Raw genomic sequence first — 21269 nt, 5'->3', positions numbered from 1 at the left:
GAACTGGCCTCAACACTGAGCCCTGGGGAACACCATTTCATCATGGGATCCTGACCCAGTGAACATGCAAGTCTCCAAGGACAGCACTGGGCAGTGGTGCTCCACCTGAGGTCTTTCCTGTGGAGCCAGCACAGGGATCTCTTTTGCCTCCTCATTCTTCAAAAGGCATTTGACAAGGTGAGGTACTTGAGGATGGATCGATACATAACAATACAAAACAGTGCATTGATCAAACACAGCTCTTGACCTCCTCTCCACTGCACTAACATTGCTATTTTTCAAGTGACTGGCTGAAGCAAGGGCCTAGAAAAATAAACTGTTCTTGTGTTCTATTAAAGAACAAGTTTGTGAAAAGAAACTAGATTTGATGAATTATCTGTTTTGAACTAGTCAGAACTCTACACCAGACTGACAGTCACATTTCTACACACATTTCTAATGACAGGAGACAGTTAATGATGTTTAGTTCTGCTGCTGTTTTCTTACGGACAAGTCACACTACTCCTTCTAACCATTATCACATATTCCCATCTTCTGAGTGGAGTCAAGAAGGACAATAGGATCTTAGATAAAGCATATGGCCCTCTCAGAGTAAGAAAAGTAATGGATTTCTAGTTGTAACACTCTGAAGTGGCAAGCCTGGAAATGTCAAGTGCGTTTTACTCACTGATGGCTATGAAAAAACAAATACACTCAGGGCTCCGTGATATCCAATTGCTATTTGCATTATCCAAACGTGGTTATTTTCCATCAAAAGATTCTACAGCTTCAGCTCCTAGTTGTGTAATCTCCTGCCTAACACTTCAAGTGCAAAAAAGGGTTTTTTTTCTCTCACCCAGCAATTCAGACAATAACCTTTGTCTCACCTGGTTTTCCCTTTTGAACTTTTAGTTACTATCTCCCACATGTTCAGTCCACCTCTGCTCAAAATAGAGGCAGAAGGGGTGACATCTCTCTCAGTCTCTGGAGAAGCTGCCTCAGCCTCCTGGAGGCAACGCCATTAACATAAAAACAACAGGTGATTATTTTAGTATGAAGAACAGATTTATATGGGTTTAAAAGCTAACATCTGCCTGGCCAGAGCAGGATAGCAGCTGATAATAGTCACTTAAAGACATCAGTTTCTCAGTTACGGTGGATTCTTAAAACAGAGCTAGCAACAGTTTCCATTATATATTTAAAGATAATTCTTACAATTATAGACAAATGTTGGAACACAAGTGTCTAAAACTGGATGCTTAGATCTTCCTCGAGGCAGCCACACATCTTTTCACATTTACTGAGTAACCACAAGGCAACAGAAGGTGTTTGTGCTCAGCACTGTTTGGAAGAAACCAAATCAGCATGTTCTAATGAAATTCTCTTATCATTTAGACGTTTCTTTAAATATTTCTGAAGACACCAAAGTATCAATCTATGCATGCAGCTGGCCTGAACAGAGCACATTTTGTTCATGATACTGTTTACTTCACCCTTCCTACCTATCATTCCTTGTTGTAAATGAGACTATCATGTTTTACTTTATTCAGCACGGTCCCTGAAATATCCAGGACACTGGATCTGATGATCACACAGGTCCTTCCCAATCCCATATTCCTTATCACTTTGAGGAAGGCAATGCATCCTTCCATGTGATTACGAGGTCCTCTCATAGTGTTAACTGAGATTGTGGCATAATCCAAATGCAAGTCATAATCATAACAATTTAATTAGAATTATTAAATCCAAAGAGCCAGAAGTACTTAATTAAATAAGCAGCTTGGTTTCTAAGCACAAAAACATGCTTCGGATCACTGCAGTCATAACATTCTCACTGTGCAAAATTATGAGTTGTTGTTTGATAATAATCAATAGAACAGACTATTGAATAAACACCTTCTGACTTGTTTTCCAAGGCATCATATTGGTCCCAGTAATTCATGAGACAGATATAAATAACAATGCTATTGTGTTCCCACAGTCTTGCCATTATTGTTATCAAAATAACCAGTGACATGAGCAGGCAAAAGAGAAAGAAGGGTAGTTTTTCAAATCTTGCAAATAATTGTCACTACAACCTCTGTACCCGGCTGTAACTGCCAGGGTTACTGTCCGTGTCACTTGTGTTCATAGCACAGCTTTTTTGTTTGAAGTCCAGCTTCCAGGGCCAAGGACTGAAAATATTTAAAATAGGCATTTACAAATTAGTAATAGAGATGACAGAGGTCAGGAATCCAGACAAATATTATATATAAGGCATTGCAAATATCTTATGGATATGATTCAGATTACTGGCTTGGGTTTGGTTCCTGTGGGAATAGTCTCATGATCCTTTCTAATCTTAAAAATGTATTCCTCTGTCCAGTCCTACTGAAGTCAACAGCAAGCCTTTCCAATTCTGATGTGGATTTTGGATCACACATCTATAACTAATGTGCAACTAAAAATAAACAAATTTATAAAATAATGTATTCTTACTGTGAGCAGGTATCATACATGGCCGATTTCTACTAACATACCTGCAGAGACAATCTTTGACAGTTGTTTTGGAAGTTATTCCAGAGTATGTGTCTGTCGCAGCAGTGCCTGGCTCCCATGAGCTTCATGGGAGTCCCCTCTTGCTGCAGTGAGGGCCAAAGGGTAGCCCGCCTGCCCGAAGTCTTGGCAAGGCCATGGTGGGACCATGAGCTTGCGTTTTGGGCCTGCCAGATCTTGCCCATGAGTGCTCATGGCCCCTTGAGTGCCTACTGCGCTATGGGTGCATGCGGTCCTGTGATTCTTATTTAATGCACTTAGCAGTTTGTGCTTTAAATTAGGTGAGGGTGTCCCTCCCCTGAAGCAAAACTGCTCACATTCATCTCCAGTAAAACCAGAACTTGCTTCCTGTGGCTGGACTAATTTGAACCCTTCAGAAATGTGCAAATGACACGGAGCAAAACTGTTACCCAACCTCAGAGGAAGTTCTCCAAAAGATACATCTTTTTCCTTGGCTTCCTGACAGCAAAGATGGCCATAAGCAGCTGGCACTAGCCTTGCCCTGCCTGGAGCATAAGAACTGGAAAGAACAAAAGAAAAACCTCCTTGTACATCAGATGATGTAGGCCACAGTTTCAGGGATAAGCCTCTCCTGCCACAGGGCTGCAAATGCAGTGACACAGCCCTCGGCTCTGATGGCACTGGCAAGGCAAACGTGGATGTAAGCATGGCAGGCACATTCCCCACTCTGTGGCCTCCAATACAACCAGTAGACGAATCAGGAAAATATTTAAGGTGTGCATTAGAAGTTGAACATTTTCAGTACATTTGGGATGAGCAAATAGGGTCACACTGGCTTTCCGTTTGCTTTTCTCTTATTCCACATCTTCCTTTCTGCCTTTACCCATTTTGTGCCTCTGACTCTTTTGTGACACACACTGCCCCAGCTGCATCGTATACAATGTGATGTCCATGTATATACATACACACACACGTACAAAAGCCACGCAAAGCCAACAAAAACTCAGAAGGCAATATTCAAGCCTCATTCCCAGCTATTCAACCTGCGAGCAGCAGATGGCAGCCCTACTGCCATTCCTCATCTCCTCTCTTCCAGGCAGCACTTTCTCACGCTTCAGCCTGGCAGCCTGAGCAAATCCTGCTCTTTCCCACATCTCCTGGGTTTTGGTATTACCCATCACTGCAGGTAATTGTCAAGTAAAATCATTCTGCCCAGTGAAGCCTGCTGTGGTCTGACTGGAACTTTCCACCCTCTTCCCTAGCATAATGCCAGTGACAGTACCTGAGTTTTGTAAACACTCTGCTCACAATGAAAGCCTGAATGTAAATGCCTCATGGATGGACATGCAGTCACTGGCACGGCTGCTTCCTTGGCTGAAGAAAGAGTGGGCAGAGGAAGACAGTTTACACTGCCAGTAGAAAAGGCTATTTACAACAAGAATTAACCTAAACCCAGTGCTTTCAGTACTGCAGGGCTTTAGGCTCACTCACTTTGAATTTAACTGTATGATTTGTTAGTACTAGGCAGCCCTTGCCTTGTAGAGACTTCGAACTCTGGTCTTTGTTGTCAATCTGCGTTCTTTTCTTCCTTTGAAAGAAGAAATGTGTCCTGTATGATATGTCTTAGTCTGGTAATATTTTTTGAGTGATGTTTTTGTGTAAAATAAATAAGCAATTGTCTGCATATTCCATCCTCAGCCTTTCACAGTGTTTCTCCTTGTACACTCACTTACACAAGCACGGAATAAAAAAGGAATAAAAGGTTTTGCTGTTTCTTCTTACAAATATATATGAGAATACATAAATTGCACCTGGCAGGTAGAAGCACACCCTCTTCCTTGGGATTAGGACCCACATTTCGTTATCTGCATCATGCCCTGCTTCTGCCAGATGACAGTTCAGGTAAACTTTGTACAATTCATTTCAAATTCAGAAGGAAGCAAAAAAAAAAAAATCTTTTCCCTGCAGTTACTGTAATATTTTCCAGTATAATTATGATTTCTATGTGGGTTTAGAAAGAGGAAATACAGGCTTATTAGGAAAACTCAGTTGCAACTTCCTCTCCTGACTGGTTGCTTTGTGTTGTAAGACTTATGGCAAATAAAACATCCGTGCCAAAGCATGGGAAGTTTTCCTCTCTCCTTAGCACCATAACCAGAAAAAAAAGAAAAAAATATCCAAGATCAACAGTATCTATTTTCCACACTCCATTAGTAGCCCAGAAGCAATTCAAGCATGTTACTAGAAACTGAACCCAGCTAATTAAAAATAATGTTCCAAAGCTACACTGATGTCTTCTGCATCTGGAGCTGGCTTCTGCAAATAAACATACACAAAAACAAGGACAAATCACAATAAATCTAAGCAGACAGGTACAAGCAAATTGGTCTGTAGAATTGACATGTCTCTCTGCTTAAATGTCTACCGCAAATCCCAAGGAGACATGGTAGGATTTAATCTAATTGGGTTTGCCACTTCCCTGCAGCTTAATGCGAGAATAACTGCAATTATATATGACTGTACTTAGCTCAGTACCAAAAATCCATTTATTAGGCTATTAGAGTCTATAGAAACCAGGGGTTTGAGATCATTTGGATATGCTGGTTACATACTTGGCCTGCTAGTTGTTTTGTGGTTACAGTTTCCAAATTACTACTGATGAGGTGGTAGTAGAAAAGCAGATGCAGTTAAGCATTTGAATGGATGGCTTAGAAAGGTTTTCTTCTCGCTTCAGAATCCATAATGGCACCTTATATGTTGGCTCAGTGTTCTGCAAACCTCATAACATTCAGCAGGAGACTCAGAAACCAAGAGGTTGCTGAGGTTCAGAAATCTGTTCATCATAAAGCAAAGCACCTTTGCATGTGTGAGGCCCCACAGAGTTGGCACAGCACGGCATAGAGATGCAAAAAGAATTATATTTAAGGCCAGCCTTATGGGGCAACAGGGGGAAGAGGTCTAGTCTTCTAGTTTTGCAGCATTTGAGAGCATGCAATTAGCAAGAAACACAAGAAAAGCCATTGGGCCATTCCAAAGAAATGTGGTATCACCACTCTCCACCTGCTCAGTCTGCAAGTGGAGCAGATGACTGGTACCCTTAGCGTGGAGCACAGCACGAAGAAGCTGCAAAGCCCTGTCCTTTAAGTCTTTGTCAGCTTGTGCAATAAAACTCTTCTTGCCAAACAGATGTTTTCAGATGAGGCGGTAAACTCTCACAATTTAATTTTTTTCTACAACACGTCTATTGTTGAGATAAACATGGATTTTCTTGGGAGTCTGGAAAACTTTACCTATAGCCACAGTCCTCCAATGTACACACAGCACAGGCAAAAAAATTTACAAATGGTTCCTTCAAGCTCACACATGCTACAGTGAATGCTCTACTGCAGGGAAAGATTCAGGCTGTTTGTGACCTGTTATACAACACCATTCAAGAGGTATCGGGGCCATATTCAATGTGTAGGTTTTTTTTAGGAAACCAGACTTAAGTGATCCCTACATTCAGGACCTTGGATTGCGAAGGCTTGATTTTACTGCCAACAAACTGAGTGGCAATGTACCCATCGAGACAGCTGCTATGAATGCAGGCTTTATGTGCCCCATCCAATCTACCTTTCCTGGTATCTGAGATGTTGATAACCTTGCATAATAGTCTGGGTTACACATAATTCTAAAACGATTTCTCTCTCAGTGGCTCAACTCTGCTCCAAAAACACAGCTGCTGCAAATGAACAAAATTCCACCAAGCTCTGCCTGAATCAAACAACCCACCAACTACCTGCAAGCTGAAATTCAAAAGTCAAGGTCTCTGTCCAACTTCTGCAAAACACCACAGTGAAAATCTTCTCTGGGAAATGAATAAATTTAAACATAGTGATGAATAATTTTTTTTTTTAAATCCCACAAAACAGAGAGGATCGCTTGGCAAAATCGTTATCCTTATTGCTTGCGTTGCAGCACCACAAACATCAGTGACAACTGTTCAACCAAAGGTGGAGGCAGCCTGAACCAGTCTGGTTTTCTCCTGCCTAAATCCTTAGGATTGCTTCATGTTTAACCCCAGCTGGCAACCAAGCCCCAGACACCCGCTTATTTGCTCCCTCTCAGTGGGATGGGGGAGAGAATCAGAAGGGTAAAAGAGAGACAACTCGTGGGTTGAGACAAAGACAGTTTAATAACTAAAGCAAAAGCCACACACACAAGCAAAGCAAACCCAGGAATTCCTTCACTCCTTCCCACGGGCAGGCAGGTGTGCAGCCGTCCCCAGGAAAGCAGGGCTCCATCACGCCTAACAGTTACTTGCAAAGACAAACGCCATCACTCCAAACATCCCACCCTTCCTGCTTCTTCCCCCAGCTTTATCTGCTGAGCATGATGCCATGTGGTGTGGGACATCCCTGGGGTCAGTTGGGGTCAGCTGTCCCAGCCAGCTCCCCTCCCGGCTCCTTGTGCCTCCCCCAGCCCCTCTCTGGTGGGGTGGGGTGAGGAGCAGAAAGGGCAGCCCTGCTCAGCAGGAGCGAAACATCCCTGTGTTATTAACACTGTTTCTAGCACAAATCCAAAATGTAGCCTTACAGTAGCTACTGTGGAGAAAATTAACTCTGGCCCAGCGAAACCAGCGCAATTGCTTAAAAAAGTTGTAATTAACATTTTTATTCTAAATTATGTCTAAAATGGGTCAGCAGTTCAAGTTATCAGCTGTCAGGACTGGTTCCCAGTTTTGAAGTCACTTCTCTCCCCACACATACCCACCCCTATACTCACCCTTAAGCAGAGGTGGCAACAACATTAAGCAGCAACCTGCCAGCCTTTTGCAAGGCAGGCAAAGGCTGTGTTCCCTAACGAAGGTAACCGGTCCCTGTCTCCTCTGAGGAAAAGTCATCAGGCAAAGTAGAAACGCTCCCAAATTAGGCCAAGAGGCTGCTGAGGGCCAGGTGCCACCCAGCTCTGTGGATGGGTGGGCAATGCAGGAGGAAACACCCAGATCTTGCTCTGAGTTCCCACTCTCCTGTAGAAAAGCTAGTAAAATCCTACTGGGAAATAGAGTCTTTTCTTCTTTATGCTTCTGCAGGGACCAGAGTATGATGGTGAGGTCTTACCTCTCCTCCCCTGGCTCACAACTGAACAGTGAAGAGGTACACACAGAAGCCTTTCCTCTATGGTAGCACAGCCCCTGGGATTCCCTAAGAGAAATGCCAACTTCAAACAACCTAAATGTGGCAGGTACAGCTACCCTACCACTTTGCAAAAAGTATTTTTGAGCATAATCACCTTTATCAGCCTAAGCCAAAGGCCAGTAAAATACTAAGCCTTCTGAGGCACCTATTTAATCAGAAGTTATGTTTAACACACTCTTATCAGAGACACTTAAACTAGTAGGAGAGCGGTGATCAAGTATTTTCTCTGAAAACCTTTAAATTGTAACTCAAATGGGGATATACTAAAATACGTCTGACTTCTAGCAAGACACATCATGTACCATTACATTTAGAGACACAGAAATTATCAGGATGGGATCTCGAATGGCTGTAGTATATCACACTACAGTCAATTCACTGCACTACACAACCTGATGCCACATGACAAAGTGTGACAGCTGATCTGTATTACTTATGAGAGATTGTTGAGAAGTGCTGAATATTTTCTAAACTGCTATCAGAAAACATATGTTTCCAAGGGGTAATGATACAGTGGGTCTGAATAACTCATAAAAATTATGAATGAAGTGTTCTCACCTTCATTTGACCTTTGTTACTTCTCCAGCAGACAGAGCTAAATGTGTAGCACACCAGAATGCATCTGAAGAAGAGACAGATAATAATAATAAGCTGTTAAAAGATGCTCACTCCACTGGCTCTATTAGTTCAGCTTGCTTGCACAGAAAGAATTTTCCTGCACATGTGAACCTGAGTGTAGATCAATATAGGGAAGTATCCAGGTTGATCCTCTCTCATCCTCACCTCCTCCAAGCAAGATGCACACACAGTCCAATGCCTTGTTGAAGGCTGAAGACTGAGGTTATACACAAAAAGCCATGCAGAAACCGTGGTGCTGTTCTCTCTGCGCAGCACATCTCCAGCACCAGCTGGGAGTGCTCGCTCCACCTTTGGCTGAAGTCACAGAGGTGTTTGGATGCCTTCCCTCTCCACCTGCATTTTCCTGTCTTCCACACCTACAGCCAAGGTATGTTGGGCTGCTTATCTTTTGCAGAAAGGTCACAGATCATAAGATATCTTCCTTGCGTGTAAAAATATGACTGCTTGTCATATTTTTCAAACATTGAAAGGAGAGCAATATTTTTCAAATGTCAACAGGAGAGCAATACCTGTTCACCCTTAGACACATATATGGGGCATAAAATATAGAAAAAGAGAGTTTGGTCAACCAAAACAAAGAACCTTCTGTCCATAGGAAAGTAACACATAAATGGGACAAATACCTGGCAGGAATGGTTTAAATACCATTGGCCTGTCACAGGGTAGGAGGAGCGCCTCAGTTTAAGGCTTTATAACATGTCTACCCCGCTCCTCACTTCTGTCAATTCTTTATTTCCCATCATGACCTGTGGGTATAGAGTTTATACCACATCCTGTGTGCAAGATCTGGCAGTTGGGAATGCTTGGTGGTCTAAAAGCCTTCACCAGCTTTGGGAGCCACCTATCCCTTTCCCTTTGATGCTATCTCGGTCAGATACTCACCTGATTTAACTATCAGTTTATCCCAGATAAAGCTTTTGAAGGTATTTTCATTTCTGCAAATGTATGATCCAAGACCAAGCAGAGACCAGCTGGGAGTTACCTCCAGTGGTCACTCGGATTCACGGGTTTGATGTGCCCATGACTTTCTTTTATCTTTGACATTAAGGCCTAAGGCGCTTTTCAGGGCATAGATTTTCTGAGGCATTTAACAGTCTCCTTGTCTTATTCTGCATCACCTACCTCATTCTCATACTAAGCCCTCAGGCATGATAGGCATGAAGAATGTGCAGCATTTTGTCACCAAGAGAGCAGGTTTCTACACGCTCTGCTAAACAATCTCAACAGATGCTACTAAGAAGGCTGAAAAGTTATTTTCACAAAGCAATAAATTTCCTCACAGTCCAGAGCTGTGGACTCTGCAGACAGAGCCAGAGCTAAGTACAAACCCATGGAAAGGACTCGGGACCATATTGGGAGCTCTCAGAGGAACTCAGGTGGGAAATGTATTTGGGGAGCTGGGGGGTGCACACAAACCAGGTGCCCAGGCTGACTCTGGAAACAGGACTGAGTGTGGTGGCAGGGCTAAGTGGGCTGTGGGTACTACGGGGTACAAGCACTCTTCTTGAAGGGCACGGTCAGATGTATATCACGGCCACTTGGGGACACCCATCTCTCTGCTTTGTCCCACCAGTGGCTTGTTCTTTAACACCTTGAAGCAGCAGGGAGGGGGCAGGAAACAGCATTAATGACACCTATCATCTAATTGAAGCTATGCGTAGGAGTCTGAACAGCAAATATGCTGCACAGGTACTAAGCCACTACAGATGATAAAAAGGCACACGGTAAAAAGGCAGGCAATTGCAAATGGGTATGAGCAAGCATCAAACACAAAGGAAGTTGTAATGAGAGCAGGAGCGTGAAGAGTGACAATTCAGCATGGGAAAGATAAAGATGGAACAAGAATGGGATCAAGAGAGAGAGCAGAGAAAGGATGGGGAGGAAGAAAAATTTTAAATGGAAAGGATGAAAATGGAATATGATTTCCAGAGGGAAAGAATAAGGGTGAATGAGGGTCCTACTGGGTCAGCCCATGCATATTTAGTCAGTTATAATAAGGGAAAATTGCTTCCTCATTACAAGGAAGGGAATGATGTTGATATGTTTTTGCAGTCTTTTAAAAAACTGTACAGAACTTATAATTGGTGAGAGGAGGCATGGGCAGCACAGTTCAGACCTTGCTCAATGGGAAAACCCTAGAGGCCTATGCCAAGTTGGTTGATAATGACTGCCGTGACTATCAAATTGTGCAGGGAGCTTTTCTGAGAAGGTATGAGGTTGACCCCAGAGACCTGCAGGGTTACACTTAGGTCTCCAAGGAAAGGATCTGATAACTCCTTTCCTGAATTGGCTGTAGAAATGACAAGTTTATTTAACAGGTGGATAGAAGGTGAAAAGACGTCTGTATCTGTTTCTTTTTTCTTTTTTTTTTTCCTAAATGATGAAATTACCTTGAGGAACAGCTTCTAGAAGATGTTCTGAAGGATTTGGAAGCCTGCTAGACAGAAAATTCTTCTACTAAAATTTTCAGCCTATTAATGAGATACATTTTTATATGTATCCACAAAATAATGAGACAAGTAATAGGAATCCTACCTATTTTCACAAAGACTTGCCCTTTCTGTCAGAAACAGAAACAGACAACAAAGTACACAATTTCCAAAATCTTACAAGCCACATTCTATTACTTCAAGAGCATAATAACAAAAAGAAGAAAAAAACATGTCATTGAGCATATTATATATGCAAAAACCGCAGATACGGCATGGAGTGTGAAAAAGGAGATGAGTTATCACACTTCAGCACTGTACAAGCACACTGTAAAAAAGTTTTATAAAAGCAAGTTCAGGTACAGTTTCTTAAAAGACCCTTAGTGGAAGCACTGTCACCAGCCTGCGTTTCCAGAAGGTGGGCTGGTTTTGTTCCTCCTGGAAAGCATTACCCAAGATGCATCTATGTTCCAGCTTGGGTTACTGCTTCAAACAAAGCATGGAGTACTGAGAAGTGAGTGGCTGGATTATGAGACAGATGTTATCCTTTCTGAAATATTTATTAGTTGTAATAAGTCTGTAAAATGTAACGTTGACTCAGCTACTGCATTTCCAAATTCCTTCCAGACTCTTGACCAAATATCCCCTATGCCTGGGAATGTCATGCTGCTTCCTCTAACACTTCCCTCCAGCACCTTCCCCTGCAACGCCTCGGATAGCACCCCTCCCTGTTAACCAGCACAGCAGTCCTGAGGCAACTGCTTTGCACTACGCTCTGTAGCCAAAGCTGAAACAAAGAAATTTGCTATGTCTTCATTGTAATTTTCTTTAACTTCTGCTTTTTCACTACTGATTGTCTTCCTTTCCCTTTTTAACTCATCCATTTTCTCATTTACTTCCTATTTCTAACACTCTTAACAGAAGATCCATTTTACTTTTTACTTACTTCTGACTGTTCCATTTTGAAATTCTCTCTGAACCTGCCTAAATTTTATAGCCCCTTTACTGCTAGCATCGTTTGGGCTCTCATTTGATTGGCTTTTAATTTTTTTGATAGATTTTGGCATGGATAATTTACTGTGTTTTGAGGTGTGAGGATAATAGGATGTTTCTTTTCCCTTGCATTCCTGCTTCTCTTCCAATTCTTGTATAAAAGTCCTATATCCCCTATAAGGATTTCAGGGGAAGGTTTACCACCACTTAATCATATCTCATTTTCCTCCTTATACAAAGGTGCTTACATCCAGATACCTGCCACACCATAGATAAACCAGGGTTAAGCCAGTGGGGCTTTGCTGATGTGAAAGGGAGCAGATTTTGGTCTAATGGCACTTCTCAAACATTTCACTTCAATGCCCACACTTGTATATGTTATATGCCATTTCCCATATGTGCCACCAATGTAGCACAAGATCTGTTTCATGCATCTCCAGTGCCTTTTTTTGTAAAATGTTACTATGTTAAAAAAAAAATCTTTTCTAGCTAAGCATCCTTGGATGATGATATATAGTTGCCCATGAAACTACTAGACAGCCAAATGAAGTTAAAGGCACAGTGAAATCAGCAGGACTTTATACTGATGCAAGTACCAGTGCATGCAGCCTGGCCTTTCTATTGCTCATTAAGCTCTAGGATAAACAGGTTTTTAGCATCTGCTCTATTACCAATACTTAATTCTGTGCCTGTTGCATGTAAAAAAACCCAGAAGTCAACATTTAGAGAAAAACATCAGAAAGATCAAACAATTATCTCAGGCATCCTGGCAAAAGCTCAATGGTATTAGAAAGCTGTGTTTAAAGTGCAAGATAAAAATAACATTTCTTGAAGCAAAAAGGTCACATTTCCATTGCTCGTGAAAATGTACTGGCAGGACGATGTGATAGCCCATATTTGATGGTATACAAGTTAGTGGTATTGATTCTTTTCCCAGACTGTGTCCTGAAATAAAGCATAAGAGCCCAGCTGGCAGAAGGCTGAAAATAAAAAGAACTGGTCCTCTTTATGATAGCCATTGCCTTTTTATTTCTGTAACTTTTAATGGAGTTTTTGTCTCCAGATCTCAAAGTACTTCACAGAGAAGCCAATACCAATATCCACACTTGACGAATAGGGAAACAGAGGCAAAAAGTGACTTGCACAAAGCCACACAGCTTGGAAAAGTCCCAAAACTTTGTCGTGCAAAAGCTTTATCTTTGACACAGAACTTGTTCTTGAATATGCTCATCATATATCAGCTCCGACAGACAGAAAAATCCTTAAGAAAAAGAGCATAATATCTTGACCTGTCCAACAAAGCTGAGCTCTTCTAACTGGTATCAGCTCATGAGCTGGCTCCTAATCGATCATTTAGCCCTTGATGAACAACTATAAGCTTCACAACATGCCTTCACTGAAAGAAATTTGCTTATATACTTTGTTAAGCTTAAACCAGTTCACAGAACATGTGCAGGGAAAGCACGTGGTGTTTAAGATTTAAAGCTAGCTTCAGATGCTCTTGTGGTTTGGGTGTTAGCATTAGAGCTCAATGTAACAAATATGGGGTTATTTTAATCTTTTATAACTGCATGAGATTCAGATTTTAATTGACTTCTTCCCTCCTGCACTCATCTCATAAAGTGTGTTAGGTATATCTGCTGAGTAAATAGAAGACAATAATATGTTTAAATATCTGTCTAGAGAGTTTCTTCCACCCAGAGCTGAAAATCGATACAGCTCAAAGAGACATCTTTTGTTAATATAACTTTCTTTCAGCACGCTTCTAACATGTTTAATATTTTTGATTGTTATTTTGCTGGCACTGAAAGCCCAAGCTGTGTCGGCAGATCCCTGAACTGGGACTCCAGAGATATGAATTCTACTCTCGGAGCCATTTTTAACATCTTGGACAAGTAACTACAGCTCTCCAGGCCCTTATATCCATTCCCAGTCATTCCCTTTTGGGCCTTGTTTCTGTAAAGATGTATGCATGTATTTGGTTGTATAAACTATGAAAGTATTTAGTGAATTACATGACTGTGAGCAGTCCAGTGACTTAAAGTTACTATTAAATCCACAAATCAAGTCTTTGTGAGATACAGGCTTGGACTGTACACTCTTATATTGTACCAAATTGGGCTAATTTGTCTACAGAATTTGATGCTCCCAAAGCCAACTCAACCTCTACCTGTAGCACCCAAAAAAAGCCAGCAGGTTTTGCAGACTGGAATGCTGAAAGTGCCAGCAAAATGAGCCAACTGTGCCTCATTTTAGGAGCATTTTGGAGAGTTAGGGAGTCCCATGAGCCCTTAGCTGATGGCACGTGAGCACAAGCTTTCAAAGCCTCCATGGACGGCAGAGCCAGTTTTCTTTAGCATAGTGGGGACAGTGGCATTTGTGGCACTCTTGGCTAACCATAAAGTCAGATTTCAGGCTTGGGGTTGGGCAGGGGGGAAGCTTCAGGTGAATTGCATCTATCCCTAGGCTCTTACAAACAGCCTGAATTTGCCCCTCTGGACTGAAACTTGTCAGGCTGAAAATATACGTTGGGAAAACACTCTCCTTTTTCCCCCCAAATCAGCCTATAAATAACACATGCAGTCCAAAATGGCCCTGATCTTACATCAGGAATAGATGCTGCAGTGTAACACTGACAACAACAAAGAGAGGGGAATTGGTTAAGTACTTTGGGGGTTAAAATCTGTGCCCTGAACAGTAAATTTTATGGCCAAAAGTGAGTCTTCTATAGTCTCATTTATTATTGCAAAAATGATTGGAACTGGGGACTATGACACTATTACCTGTTACTGCAGATTTATTGAAAATTAGCAATTCCATTTATATCTATGAGTTTTCAGGGTTTCTTCTGTTATAGACTAGAAAACTGAGAGATTTATAACTCTGGTGAATCTAGTTGTACCAACTAATAGAGCAAGTGAGAAAATTTAGAGGTTTGTAGACCTAAAGGAGTTAACCTTTGGATAAAGAAACATTTTTCAAGTAGCATCTGAGAAATTATTGGATCCATAAATTCTGGCTGCCATAGCATGAAAAATATTCATTTCCTGGGTTTTATATTTTTGTTTGAGAAAGATACAAAAAGCAAAAATTAGTACAAAAAAATTTCACTCCTCTCAAAGTCCTGCTGTAACTGCTACCATACCTTTTGTTAACCCTTTGGCATATATTGGCGGAGTTTGCCTGGCTGGCCCTAAGGAAATTTTCAAGCTCTGCATCTTCTAAATTCATTGGTGTTGTATTGACTTGAGTGAATTTGATCTAACTTCAATTTTGATATCTGTGTACCCATTGGACTCCTTAAAAATTGAATCAAACCTGCAAAGGTATTAAATTCATGGCAGGAAGGGTTGTGGTTTTTTTGTGGTTTTTGGTTTTTATTTTGTTTTGTTTTGTTTTTTAATATGAGAGATCTCTGACTGTGGATGACACTTTTGTAAATCACTAAAATGATCTTAAAGCTTCTGGTAAGTCTGTAAAAGATTCTGATAAACCCAGGCCTCCACCTCCCAACAAAGATACAAAAGCAATACAAAGACTTCTGTATTCGCCTCTTAGGAGCATGAGGTTTGGCCAACCCTGCCACAGATGTTCCCTGTGACTCCTGCTGTAAGAGGTGCTCTCCTTATCTCCTGCGTAAACTGGCAAGGTAAGCACTGTATATACAAAACAAAGCAACATCCTCAGAAAGACACTCAACAGCACAAACTTGTGCTTACAGCATTGGAGCCTGGCTGAAAGCATTAAGCAATACCATGACACTAGATCAGGATGAGCTTTGCAGCTCCCTCTTTTCTCTGACACAAGCCTTTAGGACCAAGAAAACTTGATACTGTACCCTGTGGTTGCTGAGCCTCCTCTGTGTGTATCTAGGGCACACAGCTCTAATCCCTCCATCTTTTATCTGCTACAGATAGGAGGCCAGCACCAGTGCTGGCAGGACCAGACATGTCCACTGCCTCAGCTGCAAGAGATAATGAGATGAAATGAACATATGTATAAAATAGCCATTAGTTAAAAGAGTAGTTCATGATTTGCAGTCCAATACATCATATGCCTTACTGAACAGCACGTAGCTGCTACTTATGCATGGCTGCTTTGGTATTGACTGTTGCAGAAATGGAGAACTGGCAAACAAATATGCAATCTCTGAATATAAGTACATGAGAAATATCTAAGGGGTCCATATTTTCTTTCTTAGTAATGTGTGAATGGTGATCTTTGTATTCCTACACTGAAAGCATCAGCACAATTAAAATCTGTCACCTAGTGATACACGTCACCATTGTGCCATGTTCTTTCATTCAATACTGTACTCGTCGTTTAGCCATAATAAGGAGGTGGCTGGGCTTGCTTCTAAGCTCAGTTATGCTGAGTGAAAACATCGTGGCTTCCTTGGGACTACCCCAATTTCTCTTATGAGAACAGAGGAAAGAATTGGTTTCACTGATTTTAGCTAAAGAGTTGTAAGAATTCAAGCTTGGACACTGTACTCTGAAGAATCATTTTTGCTATTATTAACTTACTGCTATTTTTGTTCAAATTACATATACAGATAAACAGATATTTTAAATTGCTTTTTAAGATAATTCAATGTTTTATAAATCTTAAAAGCTTCAGGTGCTAAGGTCTGAAAATGAAAGAAATGTTGAATTTCAGTTAAAAGTAATCCAGAGTGCTCACACTTTAAAGGGGAAGAAGAATGGCAAGTATTCATAATACGGACCGCATCCCACCCCAGTGGTATCAACTGATTTTGGTTATTAACTTTGCAAAGAAAGAAAATCCTTTCTCTGACAATCTCTAAGGAAAAAAAGCCCCTGAAATTATCCCATCATTTCCCAATCAATAAGGCAAAAAGAGAGTGTGCAGAAGAGTTATTTGTGATTCCATCACATCATTATAATGCTAAACCTGTAACTTGAGAATAGAGCATTTCTAAGTGTCCAGTGTTTCATATAAGCCACCAACCAGGTTTAAAATGCCCAACAGAATTTTTATTTCTGTTTATTGTTTAATGTAAACTTATGTATGAGATATTTTCAGCTACAATTAAAAAAAAATAACTGAAAAAGAATATCTTCCTGTATTCTACCATAAAGACTGGATTTTTACCTAGGACAAATCAGCACAGCTCCATCAAAGGCTGAGCTATTCCCATTTACAACATCTCAGAATCCAGCCCAGCGTGCAGCACTTTTCTGATTACAGCTGCAAAATATGCTGAAAACTGCTGCAAAAATATGGCTAAATTCCTTAGTGCAGAACCAAATATAAGAACTAGTTATGGACTTACACATATGTATAAGACTTGGCCATAATATTGAATTTTCTCTCCTTAAAGTACAAAGAAATTAAGTTTCAAAGATTGTAGATCATTTTACAACGGTAGTAATGCCTGTTTAAGTGCAAGAAAATATCCTTCAGTGTACCTGAAAGAATATTTCTTGTATCTTTTTATACAAATCTGCAAATGTGACAGATTATAAATCCATTCTTGTATCACTCCTGTTCAAGGAACAAACACAAATTATTTGGTAGTGTTTATTCATTAATTTAGGCTAACTCACTTCAAATTTTGGTAATTTTTTTTTCTTTTTAATACAATACACTGCTTTATCATCAGCAGTAAGTAATCTGAGTTGAAAGACAGTGTTCTGTTCTTCACAGAAGGTAAATTCAGGGCCACAATGCAGACACAGCTCCTGCAAGAAGGGGCTCCTAAGCTCAAGAGAGTCACTGCTTTCCGAGACACAGATCAAAACAAGAACCTTCAACATAGACTTTAAGTCTGTCTACTCACAATTTTTTAGAATGAAAAAAAAAAAAATTAACTCTCAGATATAACAAGTTCCGCTCCTCTTGAACTCAAGGGTAAGCAAACAGACAACTTGGTCTGGAGAACCTATGAATTAATGATTTTCAGTAATCTTCTAATAAGACTTGGTGAATGTCAAGCATGAGGAAGCATGCAAGAATGACACAAGGCAGCCAGTGAGAAGTTGTTGAACTAGATAGAAAACATTTAATCCCCCAAACAGCTGCTGCATTCCCCCAGGAATATTTATCTCTATGTTGTTAAAGGAAGCTCAACAATATCATATGCCTTTGCTTTAACACATCAGTGCATCAGTACTTCAGTCTACTACGGAGGGAAATATTTTAGCTCAGAGCCAGGTAATAAAAAGGAAGTCTAACAAATAACGAGTAAGAGAGCAAGAAGACAGGTTACATTCTTCATGTAAATCAAAGTTGTTCCGAAAAGGCTTAGAAAAAGAGGTTGCTATTTTCAACTGAGAGTCAACTGAAAGTTAATGGGGACATCTCTAAAGATCACAGACAAACGGTTACTGTACTCTTAATGAATATTTTATTCATGTCACCTTTAAATTAGTTAAATTTGATAGGATGATAATGGAATGCAAAATGGCTTCCTCCCCAGACCGTTTTAGGTGGAGGGTAGATCAGAATTTAATTTTAGGGTAATGCCAGGTCAAAATTAAATTTAAAAAATTATGGTTTGAAAGCAATAAATCCAAAGTGACCAATGGAAAAAGTATTAAGTTAATGAGATGTGCAAGCCATTTAGAAGACCACAGGTATTTTATATGGCATATATTTTTCTTATCTGGAAACAAGCCATTTTAATACCTGCTGATAGGGATGAAAGCGGGGAAAGGAGAAGAAGGGGCATTCCTAAAGCTATTGCTATCAGGTCTTGATAAATTTATGAAGAGAAATGCAAAAAGTTCACGACAGGGATATTCATCATTTGTTCAGCAAGCTTGTTAAAAACTTAAGACCCCTAAATACTCTTTCAGGAATCTAAACACGTGTTCTGCTTTTCAGGGCGTTGTCACTCACATATGCCAAAGAAATTGTTCACAAATGAGGTTGATGCTGCTGCCCTGAAACCCTGAGGTATGGATCAGGTAGCCCACTTTCTCCCTGCATGTCTTCTTTCCTTTATCTATCACAAAGCTAGCACACATGAACAGACTGTATATGCAAGGGGTCTCACCTATCTACTTTTATACAGCCTCACCAGTCATGTGGATGCTGTGCTTCCCTGAGTCACTCTCCTTCCTCTAAGGAAGGTAGTCCTGGACAATGGCAAAGGAAGGGGCCAAGGGACAGCTAAAACAGCAGCCTTCAAAGAAGACACGGAAACAAGGTAGGAGGGCACAAAATAACCCCAAGGGATGCAGCTGAGGCAAGAAGGGAGGTGTGAGAAAGGAAACCTTTGTGTACCACTGGTAGAGCATCACATTTCCATTCAAATTCAGCAATAAAAAGATACTCCCAGATAGCGTGTCAAAAAAAGTAATGATGTCAGATATAAGTTTAGTTATGAGAAAGTTCATCATCATTTGCAGATTGCATCAGATCTAAGATAAGCGAAAATGTAGCCCCAGGTGTTGCCCTTGATGCTGGCTGCCTATCCATGAAGAGATGCTGCTGCAGTTGCTGGAGCTTGAGAAGGCACCAAGGCTGTAAGGGCATGTCAAACCCAGTGCAGAAGCTGTGAGTGGGGAACTCAGTAAGAAGAATGTGCTCCACTGAAATGAAGTCTGAGTGAAAAGAAGCATGGAAATTGAGCTCTTCAGAGAGGAGTAAACTGATTTCATGCAAAGACATTAAACTATGGTGTGATGCAAAACTACAGAGCATGATTGTTCCCTTGCAGTAAATCTTTGCTAATGTGACTGTTGTTAAAAAATAAGAAAAATACACTCAGGGAGTTTCAAAAATTCAGTAAGTCACCTGATTCTGAGTTATTTCTGGAGATTCGGGTGGCAGCACCGCAGCTGATTAAGCCGAGCATGTCTGCTGCTTTTAAGCACAAGTGTGCTACATTAGCCATGCCACAACAACACTGACACTGAACTAATGGACTATACCATCCCCGGGTTCTCCCTCCAGATCATTTGCAAACTGAAGCTAGAGAAAAAAGTGTCTTCCCACCCATTAAGAAGCACATCAGGCTATTGCAATGCTTCAGCATCTACAGTGACAACAAAAGGAATCTGGGCAGTATTTCAGGTGTAGGTGTTGTTTCGTAAAATCTAAAGTGACACCTGAGCACAGGAATGGACATCTCTTTCCCCTCCCCACAAAAAACAAATGAGAGAAGGTGTTAGACTCAGGCAGAGGCTAAGGGGTACCCCTGCTCGCTCTTAGCCTAAAATGAACAGTGCCCCCAGATCCGGCTCACTTCCAAACGCCTGAAGGAACGTCCTGGGTTTTAAAAACACTAGTGCTGCATATGGCCCAGCATTCAGGTTTCAGAAAGAGCCCTGGGTTGAGCATTTTAGACATTCCACTTCTTCACTGGAAGTCTGTACAAGAGATAAAACCCACTGAAATACACAGAGTATCAGCCCCACCACCTCATAAAGAGAAACAGTGAATACAGAGAACGCAGTGAATACAGAAACCTGAGCAACGCTGAGCAGTTCTGTTCTATGCTGGACCTCTCATCACAGTACATAAATTATTCTAATTTGTTGTCCTTACTAGACAGCTCACTGATAAGCTGGAATGGTCATCAGGACTATTGATTTCCTCCCCCCCCCCCCCAGCAGGGGGTGAATGCTGGCTTTAAGTAATCTCTTCTCAAGGCTCAGTTTGATAATCCTTTTAAAGCTTTTATTTAAACTGTCTAAGAGAAAAAAGCAAGAATGAATTAGAAACTGGAAGAACACAAAGAAGCTAGAAAGAGAAGATCAATAACTCACATACACAGCAGTAAACAAACTGGAACAATTACAGTGGAAGACGGTTATTGATCAATATCAGGAGCAGCTCATATGCTGGCACATCTGTTTATACCAGACCTCAATTATATTCTTTCTTTCACATAATATAACGACATTCTACAATTTTTATCACCAGGGAAATTTAAATTCCCTTTTATTAGTGAATAATAACCATATAATGTTTTTAGGCAGTGTTTGTTGTCAGTAGATTTACATATCAGCAAAATGTTGACTGCCCAGTGCCCTGCATTGTTACAACCTGTCTTACAGACTGGAAAGCTGAGCTGCAGAACGATGAACCGACCTCCCTAAGGCCAAGAGCAGGGGCAGAAGCTGAGAGAGACCTGGATCTCCTGAGTTTTGGGAACGTTGTTTTCTGGCAATACTAGTTCCTGAGACCTTCACAGCAATGGGAGAATTATTTTTTTAAAAGAAAAAAGGCAACTGTTCTGTTTCAGAGGCACCCGACCAAAACTGTTCAGACCTGCAGGTCACAGTATAGTGAGAGAAGCAAAGGACCTGCACTCTGTGTGCGTCCAAGTCATCCTGGAAGACTTAAACAGAGCTCTTCACATCTATGTCGACCTGCTCATTACACTGAAAGATGCACCAGTATTTACAATACCAGTAGGAGTCCTCAGGACAGAAGTCCTCCCCAGTTTTTCATTTCATGATTCCTTTAACAAACTTGTTTACAATACCACATGACAAAACTATGCCTTTCATTTCTCCCATCTCCAGTTCTTGCAGCACTTCTAGCATGAAGATGATCAGATATAATTACAACCAAGTGCAAC

At 40.9% G+C, this 21269-nt stretch overlaps 1 long non-coding RNA gene across 2 annotated transcripts in view; it reads right to left on the bottom strand.

Moving 5' to 3' along the window:
- The window catches only part of LOC135312548 (uncharacterized), a 259368-nt gene that overhangs the window by 182636 nt on the left and 55463 nt on the right, over window positions 1-21269 (bottom strand). For both annotated transcript variants that reach the window (XR_010372128.1, XR_010372129.1), the window contains exon 2: window positions 8211-8274. This is a non-coding gene — a long non-coding RNA (uncharacterized LOC135312548). The remainder of the gene's footprint in view (window positions 1-8210; window positions 8275-21269) is intronic.

Source organism: Phalacrocorax carbo, chromosome 3 (genome assembly GCF_963921805.1).
Source record: "Phalacrocorax carbo chromosome 3, bPhaCar2.1, whole genome shotgun sequence".
Taxonomy (NCBI): domain Eukaryota; kingdom Metazoa; phylum Chordata; class Aves; order Suliformes; family Phalacrocoracidae; genus Phalacrocorax; species Phalacrocorax carbo.
The sequence above is the reverse complement of the archived record's forward strand: the minus strand, read 5'-3'. Positions and strand labels throughout refer to the sequence as shown.